This window comes from Chanodichthys erythropterus, chromosome 3 (genome assembly GCF_024489055.1).
Source record: "Chanodichthys erythropterus isolate Z2021 chromosome 3, ASM2448905v1, whole genome shotgun sequence".
In the NCBI taxonomy this organism is placed as follows: Eukaryota; Metazoa; Chordata; class Actinopteri; order Cypriniformes; family Xenocyprididae; genus Chanodichthys; species Chanodichthys erythropterus.
In genome coordinates, this window is record NC_090223.1 from 23874024 (window position 1) to 23890099 (window position 16076).

At 39.2% G+C, this 16076-nt stretch overlaps 1 long non-coding RNA gene across 1 annotated transcript; it reads right to left on the reverse strand.

The window, feature by feature from the left end:
• Positions 1-3313: 3313 nt before the first annotated feature.
• On the reverse strand, positions 3314-12008 carry LOC137009741 (uncharacterized). The gene is made up of 3 exons (XR_010892953.1): positions 11772-12008; positions 7698-7764; positions 3314-5862 (listed from the first exon to the last, which is right to left on the reverse strand). It is a non-coding gene; the product is annotated as an uncharacterized lncRNA (long non-coding RNA).
• Between the last annotated feature and the right edge of the window lie 4068 nt (positions 12009-16076).

Below are 16076 nucleotides of genomic sequence, written 5' to 3' on the forward strand. Positions count from 1 at the left end.
TAACCAAACTCTGACGTCAAACTGTTTCGGGTCTGCAGCAGAAGCTCTAGCGTGAAAGAGGTCTTGTCTTTTTTCCAACCCTGTGTCAGCATAAGCGTCTCTGCTGGAGCATCAGCCGCGGATCAGGCTGCTTTTGTTAGGTAGGCCCAGGTCCACAGCACCCATGGACTTCAAAGTGGGGGGTGTCAGCCCACATTAGAGGAGATGAGAAACCGTGGGCACAGAGAATAGTAGATTTTATACAGTGGAGCTCAGGAGAGAGGGCTGTTGTCTTAGCTGCCAAGTCAGTCATGCAGCACTAAGACAACATCTTGTATTTAGGATGGAGCTACAGTTTAGTGAAAAAGGCGAAGAGAGGAAAAGCGGGGACGTGGTCTGGCTGCAGGTAGAGAGGATGGACTGGGTCAGAAGTCGATTTGCACAGGAAGCACAACATCCTCCCAGCAATTCCCAGATATCACGTCGCTACTACTACTTTAATGCTTCCATTCAACACATTGTGAAAGATCAGTTTGGCCATGTATAAGCTGTGTTTCCCAAAAGAATCATAAACCTAAGTAGATAGTGGAAGCCATTGGCACCAGTGGTCTCTACACTCTTTACAAAATAAAGGTTCCAAAAGGGAGGTTTCACAGCAATGCCATGAGGGGCTTTTGCACCAGAGGAACATTTCCATAGTTCCTATGACTATTGATGTAAGAACCCACTTTTTGGCATGGTCACACCATAGGGAACTGGGAATGATTTTAGTTTTAGGAACAGCTTTTGTGGGGACTAAACCAGCTCCTACTGCAGAGTATGGTCTAACCCAGGACAACAGGAAATACCAGTGACGTAAGTGTATGTTGATTGGCTGAACGCATGCTATACAAAATATCAGCACCCGCCTTTTTTAAAAAGTTGTGTAGACACACACTTTATACTCCCCAAACTAACAAACAGAAAGCTAATGTTAATGGCACATAAACATATATAATGCTAATGTTAATGCCATTTGCCTGTCGCCTTTATCTGCAGCATTTTTCTTTTCTCAGGCTGGATATGTAGCACTGCAAGTTGTTGTAGGAGATTTTGTCTCTTAGCCCTCTTTTTTTCCACTTTCAAACTCATAACTTATCCATCTATATTCCATCTCCGACACAAAACAAAAACACTGTTTGATCATGTTGACGTTGTTGAATGGTGTGCTTAAAAGACATCACTGTTGGCTGGCTTACGGCACTTCAGAGTTCCTACTGGCGATGCAAATGTAACCAGGAAAAATGGCCTTAGGGGAAAATTTTGTTCTCGGGGGACCGCACTGGTGACTAGTTCCTATAACTGTGTGAAAGCCCCTGTAGAAATAGCCCCTATAGCCCTTGTTTTACATTGGACACATAGGGCCAGATTTACTGACAGCTTGCACATGCACAATCCTTCTTTTGGCGTTAAAAAACTACTGTTGGGACTTACTGTAGAGTAAGCAGTGCAAAATTAGTGCTGAAAAGGTTGTTTTTGTGGCTGACATTATTGCATGTGCATTTGTAGGAGTTTCCCTTTCAGAAACAAAATTTATGGGAGGAGAGTATTTAAATGAATCATGCAATGTGATTTACTAATGTTTGCGCTAGTCAATATACTGGGATTTGCGGCATTATTTAACGCCAAAAAAAAGCATGTATTTACCCATTTTGCGACATGGCTGCAATTGTTGCTGCTAGGAGGAGGAGACACCGCAGTGAACAGAGAGCGTGTGGTAGAAGGGAGAAAATATTTTCCACTCGTATTATTTTCTTTGGAATGCCAAAGGACGACGTTATCCGAACATATCGTTTGCCAAGCCATGTTGGCCTATATATATTTATATCTGTACGTGTTTGTCAGATTACATGTAACAAGTTGTGCCTGTGTCGACCCGCACCTGATAAGCATCAGCTCTGCTTATTTGCGACCCAACGCTAATTTTCAATGCTCTTGTTAGATTGTGTTGATCATTATGTAAATAATTTGACTGCGTCTGTGTTCTTTAATTTGCGCATCAGCAGTAAATCAAAACGTGCCATCGGCACATTTGTGGAATTGCGCTCTCATGCTAATTTGCCCTGTTTAGTAAATCTGGCCTGTAGTGTGTTTGGTAGCAAACACAGTATCAAAATTATCATAAAAAGTAAACCAAAATGTCCTTAAAATCAACTGATGATTTTTTTAGGGTAAGTACATCATGCAACCTTTCGACTTGTGCAACCTGATAGCTTCCACCAAACTGATGCGCAACCTTTGACCTTTTGACTTTTTTAGCCAATTTGTTTTTGCTAAAAACAAAACTATGCTAACTGCACATGTTTAGTTACACTTTATTTATTTTTCGTGGGTTTAAGAGCATCTCAAAGTAAAACAGATGTTGTTTTGACTTCTTTCAGCCCACTATTTGTCAGTTTCAATAAGGTACATCTATGTGGGAGAATTGTCTGTTCAGACAGCTGAATTATCAGCAGGTGTGACCTTCGACCCCATCCCTCTCACCTCTGTCAACACACCGTGCGGTTATTCTTCACTCAGACATGAGGATGAATGCTACAACTCTTCTTTGTCTCCTTCACCTGCTGGTGGACAGACAGACCGTGTTCCTCTTCAAAAACAACTCATCCCTTGTCTCTGCATGTCCAGTGCTCAGCATCAGTATATCTGTCTGTGGTGAAAGACGATGAGACGGAGACACCAGTGATGAACGATCCGGAGGAATTCAATAAGTGTCACCTAGCCGAAACAAACCAATGTGTTCTTCAACTTTGGAGCAAGTTAACCACACTGGGTTAATCATTACTATATCTGTGATCATTGTCATCAGGTACTGATCATCAATCTAACAGTACACTCTTAAAAATAAATGTCCCAAAAGGGGGGTTTCGCAGTAATGCCAAAAAAGAAACATTTTTGGTTCCCCACAGAACCTTTCAGTGAACAGTTCTTAAAATAACCTTTTTTGCTCCCTGTGAAGAGAATTTTAATAATCTAAAGAACCTTTTTCCACTCTAAAAAACCTTTTTGGAATGGAAACATTCCAAGTATGTTAAAGGTTCTTCATATAATCATCAATATTTTTCACAAGACGTTTCAAGGCTTTCCTCTGCTTCCCCCAGTGAAGTACTAATGTACAAACACAATGATATTTAAGACGAAAAATAAAGTAAACATCTTATTGACTAGGCATAGAAGGCAAGAAGATGCACCACAAATATGAACACAACACACAAAATTTCATGTTAAGCCTTTCGATCTTTTAATATCACCGTTTTTTGCATTACTTTTAGAAATACTGCGACAGGTGCTCTGTATGAGTTTTCATGGCTTGAAAGAGATGGAAAATTGCCAGGCCTGCTGCACTTCTTTGGATGTTTTGCCCTCCAGGTGTCCATGCCAGTCGAGTAACTGAAAACTTTGAATAAAGAACCTTTATTTTAAGAGTACACTGTAAAAATAATTTTCATGATTTGTTAACACAACATTTTTTCTTTTGTCAAATCAACTTCAGTAATTAATGTGGTTCAGATAACATAATTTTGAGTTTATGTTGATTAAACCAATCGCCTTCATTGTATTAACTCAAAATTTTGATTTCAGTGAACTCAAACTTTTAAGGCAACCAGGTAACTTACGTTTTTTTAAACCAGTTAAACCAACAATTCTTTTAATTTTTTTTTTTTTTTTTTTTTTTTTTTTACAGCGTTTACATTTTGTGAAGAAAGTGTGTGTGCTTGCTCCTGCAAAAATCACCACCACAACACCAAGGTATTGATATGCTGTTGCTTAGATATTTTTAGGTTTTGGTATCATTGCTAGGGTTTTTTTTTTTTTTTTTTTTTTGATGGTTGCTATGTGTTTAGGTTCATTAATAAGCTCAATATGATCAAAATAAATAATGATGCTTGCCTTAGCATTCCACTCACTGTCTCTTCATCCACATGCACACAGCCCACTCACACACATCAGTCTGGACCATTGGTGTCCAGATGTTTCCTTAACGGATGAAAGTTAGAGAAGCTCCCTCGACGGGTGGCTGGGGTCAGGCTGGACCCGCACCAGAAACCATCCACGCTTCCAGAGGGTTTCCGGCCACTCCACGCCACGCTCTGCCAATATTTTTGATTTAGTCCTTCAGGATGTTATGAGGGACACAGGGAGGAAGTGTGAGCTGACAGGCCTAGCATTAGGTGTGCTCTTTTCTGATAAGAGCTTGTGTGGAAAATAATAAATCTGAAAACACCACAATTTCACATTTGATGGATGGTAATGCACAAAAGATGTAAAATATGTCAACAGCCTTTTGTGGCTGGGATGATATTTTGGAATGTTGCTCAGAAGTGGATCCATTTCACTTCAGTCTCACTTTAGAAATATTACTAACTATAAGTAACTATATGTCAACTAGCAGTCACAAAAGTATTAGTAGACTGTCTGCTTTATTTTGATGCTCCCCAACAGACATTATACTGACTATAAGTAACTTGCAAGGACATGTCAGTTTATTCTACTAACCCAAACCTAACAGTCTACAAATGTCCAAAGTGTTAAAGGGGACCTCTATAATCCCCCTTTTACAACATGTATGTCTCTAGTGTCCCCAGAATGTACTGTGAAGTTTCAGCTCAAAATACCCTACAGATTAGTTATTAATTATTACGCTACAGATCCCTTTAAATGGAAATGAGCTGCTGCTGCTGGTCCGCTTTCCAGAAGAGGGCGGAGCTTTAACAGCTCGCGATTCGGTTGCTCAACAACAACAAAGCTGGAGAATCTCACGTAGCCAAAATGGCGATTGCCAATAACGGTGTTCAGGCTTACATTGTTGCTTGTTTCAACCACTAGGATCTTTTATGCTACACATAGCCAGGAACAACACAAAGTTTGACAGACTTTTCTCTTATCAATTCTTCTTCTCTTGTTTGATGATAACAGTAACTGCTTTCGCCTTATTATACCCAAAGACTATAGAATAACACAAGACGTGTCACTCTGTTTTGAATGGGAGAAAGTGTAACACGCAATATGGCGAAATAAGTCCCGCCTTCTAAACAAGAGCCAATCGCCAACTGGTAAAGTCATCGTGTCACTTCAGCGGCCGTTAGAATCACCGGTTTCTATAGAAACAGTCAGACTCGCGCCTCCGAAATGAGGCACAAAAGAGTTGCATTTAGGTCTGCGCATGCGCATTAGCTTGATACAGCCTGAAAAATACAGTTTTTTGTCATGATTCGAGCGTTTAGAAACTAAATTTATGAGCTGGTTGTTGTTAGATTTCATTGGTACTTTCAAATATGAAATGTAATCGTAAGGTGGCGAACAGTTTTGAAGAATTTGATGTTTCCCCATTCAAAGAGATTGCATGATGCCCAGGATGCCCGAGAGGCATTTCAAAGATGGCCGCCGAGTGAAATGACTTGTCTTAAAGGGACTTTGTTATACCTCACTTGGCTGGTTGATGTGTAAATGTGGGCAGTTACACAGTATGTTAATATGTAATCTAAGGGATTTGAGATTTCTGAATGAAATTAGATTTCTGAATGAAATTTAGCTTGTACATTTCTATAAAAGGTCTGGGTGGACTTTTGAGCTCTCAAAGTTAGAGCAAGTCTACACAGTACAACGAAACCATTTCAAAAGAACATGGACAATTCACTTTTCTGTGAAATATCTCCTTTACTGCTTTAGCGGAAAGCAGGCACACGAGAGGATTGATCTGATCCCAGAGAAGAAGGTCTGCTGGCGATGCAATCCTGCCTGCAGGTGTGATCTTGTTTTTCTTACGCAGCTGAGATTTTCTTTCCGTGTCTCCTCAAATTTTATGGAAAAGAAATCCAAAAAACTAGGTGGAAAGTTCTCCACCTGACAGGAAGAGAATAGTTTTAAAAAGCACAATTAGATCATTGCAAACAAAGAATCCATTATTAAATATATTGTGAGTTTATTGTGAGTTTATGCTTGCAGAACAAGAGAGAGAGAGAGAGAGAGAAAGAGCAAGAAATGTGGGCTGTGTTGATTCTAAAGTGGCAAGCAGCTCTGAATTATAGGCTTTGTTTGGAGACGTATCCTGGGATTTTGATCATACGCTTGAGATGGCGGGAGCAGAAAGCCGCTTAGCCCTGCGCATGTGATGTTTTACATGTTTTTACAAGACAGTCACCACCTAGACACCTAAATACCAGCACACGTACAGAGCCTATCGTAGTTTTACAGTGTTGAAAAATCTTTTAAATTAGTGTGCTACTGTTAATATTGCTAGTAATAACATAATCCCTGACAAAATCAATGCATTCTGGTTAGAAAATTTGTCCGACTTTGGTCGGCGCTGCGGCCGCCTTACAATCACATGTGCCATCATTGTACCGCGAGAGCAAAACAAGACCAGGTGCTGCAGTTGCTCAAAATCGTTAAGTTCCTGTATTTAACCAATCTTGATATTGAATATTTGATATTCAAAACATGGGAATTTCAATTGCATCCACTTCTTTGGCTACAATCAATGAAAAAATCGTATGGTCTGCCATGTATTACTTTGTTCAGCACACTACGGAAAGCACAAAGTGTCCGACTTAATGGCCGTCTCGTACTATTGGCTGCATCCGAAATCGCATTCTTCTCGATATAAGCAAATAACAGTAGGTGACAAAAGAAGTATGTCCTGAATTCAAAGCACACATAAAACAGTAGGCAAAAGTATCCAGATAACCTACTATTTCAGGCGTGATTCTCGAGTGCATTTGATGTACACTTTACTATTCCATGAGGCCACAGGAGCGGACTTGTGAATGATAGTATAATGACACAACGGACACTGGTAGGTCACATGACGGTGACAAAATGATGAATGTAGTATGTGCGAATTACATTCATACTGCATTTCGAAATAAGTACCTATTCAAGGCCATTAGGAAAACTTAGGCGGATGACTTGTTACCTCGCTGCCTTAAGGCAGGAACACACCAAACCTACGGCGACGAACTAGTGGCGAAGAAAGCAGACTGCGGGGTTGGTTCACATCGGCAGCGTCTGTGTTCAAAGTTGGCCTGACACACCAAACCGACGATAGACAGCTGACGGCCGAGTAGCACTACCGTTCTGCGCCTGCGTCAGATGAATTGCCTTTCCGAACCAGCAGGTGGCGGTATCTGAACAGCCAATCAGAATGACTGACGAGCTCCGACGCCGATTCAACGTGTCGAAAAAATTGGCCGGAAAAAGGCTGACGAGGACCAACTTCAGCCAACGGTGTGTTCCACACTGAGAAAACTTAGTCGGCCGACCGTCGGCTTGGTGTGTTCCTGCCTTTATAGGCAGTGACTCTGCAGGCAGCATTTGAGTACAAAGGCACCTCACGAAACTAATGACTTCTGAGGCAGCTTGATGATTTACAGCAAAATAGAGCAATATATTTAATTACAAATGTAATAACAAATATTTAATTACTACAGTAGTAATTTCTGGTTAGAAATTTTGGTCAAAAATGTACATTTACACACAAACTGATCAGAAACCGCAACTTTCAGAGGCAATTTTTCTTGTTTTAGCTCAACTGTCTCCTAATGGAACACATAGGACTGTGGGATATCAAAAGCAGTGAAGGATACATCTATGCTGCTTTCAAAAATCAATCAGATGAAGGTAAAGAGACAGGAAGTGAAGCTAACATTGGATTCGGACATGCCTTGATGCCTTCCTACCTTGAAATGTGTCCTCAGAAGGCAGAATATTTCAGTTTTCGGATGCAGAATCCTAGACCTAGCAATACTAGGGGGTAATAATTATTTAATAATTGAGGTCAGAATTCGGCACAACACCGCTAAAAGTAACCCCTCCATTTCGACAACAAAACAGATTTTTTGCATTTAAAATGTATGGATGAAATGAAATGTTCTGGATGGATGAAAGTGTTTGTATATAAATTGCAGCAGTGTATAATGCATCATAGCAATTTCTGACACTGTTTTCCACACACAATGTTTTTATCATTTCTCTGTATGTGGGCAGAGATCAATCACGCAGAGCAGTGCAATCCCTTCCAGTACCTTCTAGCTAAATCACTGCATGTGTAAACGGCTGTATGCATTATGCAATGTAAAATAAACAACAATGTATTGTTTTGTCATGCTACACTGCTACAAAAAAAAAAAAAAAAAAAAAAAAGGTTTGGTAAAGGATAAAGTTACACTGTTTTGAAAACAACTGCTCTGCTTTCACAATATACTGATTTTTCTTTTCTTTTTTTTTTTTTTTGCAGTATACACTACTAATTAGCAAGTTTCAGCTATTTCTACAGCTTCTCACTGCTTTCACAATCATCTGTTTTTAAAACACCTGTCAGCTGTCTGTCTCTCTCTCTCTCTCCGTTTTATTCGCCGTTCACCTGCACTGACTCATGTCTGGTCTTGCATCGATGTCTCTGGTGATTAATGCGATCCAACAGGTGTTTGTAAAGACAAACCTCTCCACATGTTGCAATAGAACTGAACCTCTCTTAGCCCTGCAGGCATTGTGCCGTGGCTCTATTCATCACTGCGTTTTAAACAAAAAAAGTCTAATCACTGACAAGACTGGAAGAGTTGCTTCTTTTTTCTTTTTTTTCTTAATGAAGAGAACTGTATTTCACCAACCGTGTGAAAATGAACTCTAACTGAATCCACACTTGAATTTTCAGTCTATTTTCTTTGGATTTTTGGAGTGTTTCTTGTGTTTGACGACCATGCAAACTCATCTGAGATTGTGTTTTTCTGCTTGTGGCTGCATGTGTGACTTGGAACGTGACGACGTGTGCCTGTAGGTGTGTGAGGAGTGCGACTTCGTGTGTACGGGGTGTTGCTGAGGCCTGCGGCGGTGCTGCTTATAAACTGGTCAAACGGCCTTTTTGATTCTTATTTTCTGTGCCACGACTATCATGGTGCTGTTCCAGCTGGCCTCATCTTGCAGGACTCAACCAGACCTTCTGCGGTCACTCTGTTCCACGTTGTCAGCACAGCGTGCATGAAACAAGATCTTAATAAGAAAAACCTCATTCGCATCCAAGTGCTTGTCTACACCGTTCACTTCCATCGTCACCTGCTCAGGATTACATTTTTAAAGGGGTCATATCATGGATTTTTCTATTTAATTTTCTCACTGAGAGAGTCTTTTGAAAAAAGAAAAAAAAAAAGTAGTCATGGTTAGGTTTATATGACCAATTAAGCAGACTGTTTTATGCTGTTGTGCCTTTAAGGTGAGACACTACTAGCAAAATCACAGTTTTTTCATGCATCTGTCAATTTTGGGCTTCTCATAAAGTGTTTTTTTTCTTTCTCAGACTAGTGAAAATAAAACATTATAGCACTTCATCAATCTGAGTCTGTAAATTTCAATTACAGTATATATTTTTAACCCCCGTGTTGTGTTGGAATCCCTATAACACATGTGGTGTTCCCAGTCAAAAATGACTGGTCTACAGAAAATAGCTTAAAAAATAACTATATTATCACCAAATATTGGGTTCAATCTTTTTGTCAACTTGTTTTCTTTCAATTAAAACTGGTTTTGTATTAATATTGTAAGCATTATTTTGGCAATATTAAATTAAATATATATAAAACATGCACTGCTGATCACACTAATCTACTCTAATGTTTAACCAGGATGTTTGTTTTAAAATGCTTTTATTTTGTACAAAATGGCACAGAGTCACCTGGTGTTCCCAGTCAAAAATGTCTTAAAGTGACAGCAGCCTAATATTCCTGCTGTCTGTTTTTAATATTAATAAAACAACAACAGACAAGGAAATTACTGCTCTTGACTGAATAGCTTTTGTAACTTTAATGATGATTAATCTTTATTCAATTTATACAGTGCTGATTATATGCATTGTACATTTGATTACTTTATTCAATTTCTGTACTTGAAAACTATTGTTGGATACGCAAATAAACTGAAAAGCACTGTTTATTTTATGTGTATGTTTGCTCTGTTGTATTTATTTGTGATGTTGCTTGTAGTTTGATTATTTCTTTTCCTATTTTCTTTTTTTTTTTTATTTGGCAGTACGCAGCAAAATCGTGAGAGTTAAATCAACTCTGCTCAGAGTGCATATGGTCCCTCTCTATATGGGGTTAAAATAACACTGAAGCAGAGTTAAAGTTAATGAAATAATGCTTTTTTTTTTGCAGTTGTTTAATCAGATCTTGAGAGATTTAATGTCTTTTATCTTCAGTTGAGTTCATCTAAGGCTGTGGCTGGAAGTCCTTTGTAGTTATTGTGTTTCTTTTCAGTGATTATGCTTGTTAACAGCAGGTGTTCATCACTAATGCTCAATTGTAACTTAATCATTTAATTGTCTCATTAACTTTAACTCTGCTTCAGTGTTACTTTAACACTATTTAGAGAGGGACCATGTATTCTGAGCAGAGTTGATTTAACTCTGGGGAATTTGCAGTGTAGTCCTTTTTTCCCCTGACCATAGCACATACTGAACCATATCCGAAACGTGACCTTAAAACCATGATAAAAAAAATAAAATAAAAAAAACGTTCATAACGTAAATGTTCATATATAATTTTCCTGATTTTATACCACTTTTATTCCTAAAACATTAGATTTTTTTTCTTCTGGCTGTTGACAGTATTTTTTTTATTTATGGAGTGATAAAAATAAATATCCAAAATCCCCTCTATAAAAACCTTTGACTTTATTGTGTCAAAAAAAAAAAGGGGGAAACAAGAATTTGAATCCAATGTTTAGATTTTTTGTTCTAGAAATATATGCAAATCAGTGCATATTTAATTAGATAATGCCTCATTTGCATATTTAAACATAACATTTCAGAAAACTTGTAATACAAAAAAAATGGTTGCAATTTTTAATGTAATCAATCAACTGAGAAACTATGGTGATATCTATTAGGTTTTTTTACCCTATTCACCTGGGGTGTATTACCTTAAGATGTATGTAAACACAACAATGTTTCCCTGCAAACTGCGAGTATGTCGTTAAGTCCAAAAAAAAAAAAAAAACGTTGAATTTCCTCATTCTTTAATAGCAGCCATTTTATTGTGACAGGATGTGACAAACAGCTTGCACTGAAATGTGCCACAAAACTTGTGTATATATATACACTATATATATCTACTAAGGCCGTTTGACCAGTTCACAAGCAGCACCGCCACAGGCCTCAGCACCGCCCCTTACACACAAAGACACACTCCTCACACACCTACAGGCACACGTTGTCACGCTCAAAGTCACACATGTAGCCGCAAGCGGAAAAACAGAACATTGCATTCAGTTTGCACTTAAGTATATTTTTTTACAGTATTTTATTTCCGTTAGTAGTATGTTAAAGTGTACTTCTTTTTACTTCAACTGCTTGTTTCTTACATTCTTATAATATTATATAATTTCTGCTGCTGACATTTCTTTATTATCATTAATTCTTCTTAAGTTTAGGCATCACCTACATGATACTATCATCTGATGTTGGAAGCCCAATGATTTCCAGCTTACTTTCTATATATACTTTTCTTCACCAGTGAGGAAGTTCTGCAAGTTATGTTTACAGAGTGCAACGAAGGGTTTCAAACAGTAAATTTGATTTGTCTTTACACAACCTACTTTATTATAACTAGTGTAAGAAAACACAGCAGAGTTGAACTGCTTATGTAAATTTCTTCATTTTTCTAGATGATATTGAAGAGATCGTAATCAAAATATTGTGTGAAGCAGATTTGAATTTGTTTCAGATCATTTGACATGATTTGCCTGTGTCTGAAACCAGTTACCTTTGGAAGAAAGGCCAGGCTGCAGCTTTTTTTGCTTGTCCCATTCCACACACACTCCTTACAGCAGCTTGGAAGCCATTTTCAACTCTTTTCAAAATGGCTTTTTTTTCTTCTTCTTTATCAAGGGCTGTTTTGGCACAGGTCCCCTCATGACAAAACCTTTCCAGTACTGTCTCTGCAGGTTATATGTTTGTCACTGTGATATGTAATGGTCCAAGCCTTGGCAAGTTCCACTTGTTTTTCTGTGGGACAACGACTGCAAATTAAGTATTTTGCAAGAGCCTGGCAGCAAATGAGCCAACCTCTTCTGGGTATTTGCTCATTCCGTTTTCATCAGAAAGACGAACTCTCACACTGATGCCAAGACATGAAATGCAATCTAAATGTGGTTATATTCGATCTAAAGCGGATCAGGTCTAAAGAATTGTGAAAAACCTATAAAACTCAAGGAATGCCTCTTCTCACTCACCGCTGACTGATTCTGTCTCTACGTATTTATTTTAGTACATGGCATTTCCATGAAATGCCTTTACTTTCAGTGCCCATGGGATTTTTGGCTTATGTTGAAATGTGGATGAAAAACCGAATATTTTATCTTGACTACAAGTTTTGTGGTACTTACTAATGTAAAATACTGTGATGATCCAATTGAAATGGCAAATCTGTATATGTAAGAAATCAACACTAGTCAGCTGAAAAAACAAAAGCAGATTTTATTTTGAGTATAAGAAACATATGAATAGAATTTCAGTACAATAAACATTCAGATTTTAGTTTTTCAAAGAAAGTGTTTGTTTGTTTTATTTCTCAGATCTTTTTAGATAACTGGTGTCAATCTCAGACAGGTTTGTTGAGTAGTTTGCCAGGTCTTAGTTAAATGGAAAAGCTACTTAAAGAGGTTGTTCCACATTATTTAGCAAGTCACTGTTCGCATGCAATATGGGGAGGAAGAAAGATCTTTATGAAGATGAAAAGCATGGAATGGTGCAATGTCTTGCAAGAGGCATGAAAACAACTAATATTTCACGGAAACTGCATGGAACTATCAAAAGATTTGTGAGTGATTTAGAGCAAGGAAGAACTTAGACGGATAAAGTTTCTGTCAAACAAATGAATTGTATTAAAAAGGTAACAACAAAAAAAGCCACTGTTGAGCAACAAACATGTATTTGAAGCTGCTGGTGTATCTGGAGTCTCAAGAACCTCTCCATACAGGCTGGCATTTGAGCATAAAGTTACGTTTTAGCCACCACAGAGTTGCATTTCAAATGTAATTAATGATATACCTACCGTTCCCCTTTTTAAAACTTTTCTGAATCAGTGGAGAAGTCATTATGGCCAAACCCTGCAAAATTTCAGAGAATCTCAGGATGAGAAAGAATAAGGAGGACAAGAATGAGTAAAGAGCAGTGTTAATGAAAAGCTGAATTAGCAGTTCATTTCGAAAGCAGAAAGTTGAAGTGAATCTTTGAACTTAATTTAGTAGAACTTTGGTTGAGTAATACTGGTTGCTTCCTCCCCTTTCCCTCAAAGTAATGTAACTCTGAAATTTTACATCGTAAGATCTAGTTTCATTGCGTAGACCACTGAACTGATGTATATCAGAGCCAAGTATTTACTCACAGAGCTGTCGTCACCCTTTTCTGAGTAGATCGAATGAAACAGGTGTCCACCCACCTGTAAAAAAACAGCAGTCTTCAAGCAGTGAAGAACACAATCTTTGAAACAGGAGATCAATTGTTTGAATCCAAAGACTATACAAAAGCACGGCCGCCTCACAGAATTATGATAACCTTTGACCCCGAAGTCAATGTGCGTCTGTTGAAGTCCTAGGAGAACACTGCTGAAGCTTTATGCCACACATCCGATGGTGTAGTCGATAAAAACAACTGGGTTAACATTTTTACAATAGTTAATGTTTTACATGCTACTCCAGGAACTAAGCACTCTTGATGTTGGACTCTAATAAAGTCATAAAGTTTTAAAGATAAAGTTGACATACTTATCATGGCAAACAATCTTGAAAGCTTTCTGTGGAAAAACAAAGGCCCAGAGTCCTGGTTGTGATCTAAATCATTTGTTTACGGTTCCTCTGAGTGAAACTTGTGCACAATGAAATCACTGTTCTCCAGAAAGTGTTGTGTATGTGTGGGTTTATCTGTCATCCGCTCTTGAGGAGGGCAGAGCACAGTTATAAAAGCATGCAAAACCAGTTGAGAAGACAAATGCAGTCATTTATGCAGGTGTACATTTACAGTGACCCCAAAAATTATTTGGACACTTAAGCAAAATTTATTAATGTAATTTTGTTTGGAAATAAAATGCCAAACTAACTTTTCTGAGCCACTTTTGCTATGACTTCAACTGGTGTTTTGGTGATTTTTTGTTGTTGTTGTTGTTGTTGAAGTAAGTCAATTTCCTCCAATTTTCACGGTCACCGTGATTTTGACAAGTATATTTTGTTGATCCTGGAACAACATTCCAGTCTGAAAATTTAGTCTTAACCCTATTCCTACCCCTAAACCCATAACTTATCCCTAAAATCAGAGGGGAAAGATAAATGAATAACATTGATGTAGAAGCACCTAACTCTGGTTGCAAGCCTAAACTTGACATAAACGGTAAACTTGTCCCTCAAATCTGATTGGTTGATTGGAATGTTGTTCCAGCATCAACAAAGATGTTGATCCAGGAACATGTCTTGCTTGGCAAAATCACGTTGACCAAGTGTCCTGGAATATGATCCACATTTCACAACTAGAATATGTCCAAATACATTTTGGCTCTGGTACAAAACCTAGATAGCTGCCTTGATGTTCTGATTAGGCCAAAACGAAGTTCATTTGGAGTTTGTTTATGGAGTTCAAATAGCAGTTAATTTCTTCTGTTCAGTCTGTTGAGGTCAGATGATTAAAAACAAGTTGGAAAAGTTCTAGGCAGCAACTTTATGGAGCTGCTGGAGTTTAGCATTATAAAATAACAATGTGATTCTATAATGTAAAAGAAGTCCATTTTTATTTTATTGTATTTTTTATTTTTATTGATACTTATTGTTTGGTATTTATTATTTTAAACAAATGGGTTGCAACAATAAATCACATGGCTTTAATCAATAAATCCAACTGGAACAGGAAATCTCAGGAGATATAATACATAACCATGTTAACCTCAAGCAACACGGAACAATGAACAGACAGAATTAAGGCTTTAAATACACAGACAGCTAGCACAGACACCCAACTAGGAACACAGATGGGCAGGCAGACAGGGAAAACCAAACACAATGACAATAAAACTGTTACAATACACCCCCGGAAGGCGCATCTTCACCTTCAACAAATAAAGTCCAACAGAGGAGGGAGGGTGGGGGCTCTGGATGAGGGGCTGGTGAAGGACAGGGAATAGAAAAATTCCAGTAGGAGAAACCAGGGAGGCGATGACGGTGGGAGGAGCCAGGAGCAGGAGGAGCCAGGTGGGGACCCAGACCACAGCCAGGACAAAGGCACACGGCGACACCGGCCATGGTGGAGACTTGGCAGTTTTAACCAGGGGGAAATAAGACAGAGCTGATGGAGAAGGAGACACAGACAGAGCCGATGAGACTGGGCGATACAAATAGATCAGGAGACCAAGGCGGAGCCACAGAGACGAGCGTCCGAGGTGGAGCCAGGGTGCCAGAGGACTGAAGCGGAGCCAGTGGGACTGAGGACTAAGGTGGAGCCGGAGGGAAGGTGGAACCTGATGGAGCTGAAGTGCAGCTAAATTCCCGGAAGTCTGTGGCACAGGATGAGCGACGTCTGACCTAGGCAGAGTCGGAGGGACAAGGGATCCCAGTGGAACCATAAGGTCCGAGGGAGCAGAGTGATGGAGGATCAAAGGTGGAGCCGGGCAGGTTGACTAGCCGATGTGGAGTGACGGGCTCAGCAGCCGGAGGCAAAGCCAAGGGATCCTCTTGACGAGGTGGAGCTGGAGACCGGAAGACCTGAAGCAGATCCACACAGCAAAGTGGAGTCAGAGGAAGAGCCAGGGGACTGGAGGGAAACAGCAGAGGCAGGGCTGAGGAACAGACTGTTATAGGCAGAGTAGGTAGGACAGGGAGCCTGGGCGGGATCACTGGAGATGCAGGAGACTTGGAGCTGGACAGGACCAGTGGAGAATGGAGACAGAGGTAGATATCATCTTCCAATTTTTCATATAATGCAGAGGACACCCACAGAGACGGATGGTGTAGTTGGATTGGGGCTGAAGATCTCCTCCTCAGTGGGGCAGATGGTAAACTATTGTTCACCAGCATCCCACTCCACG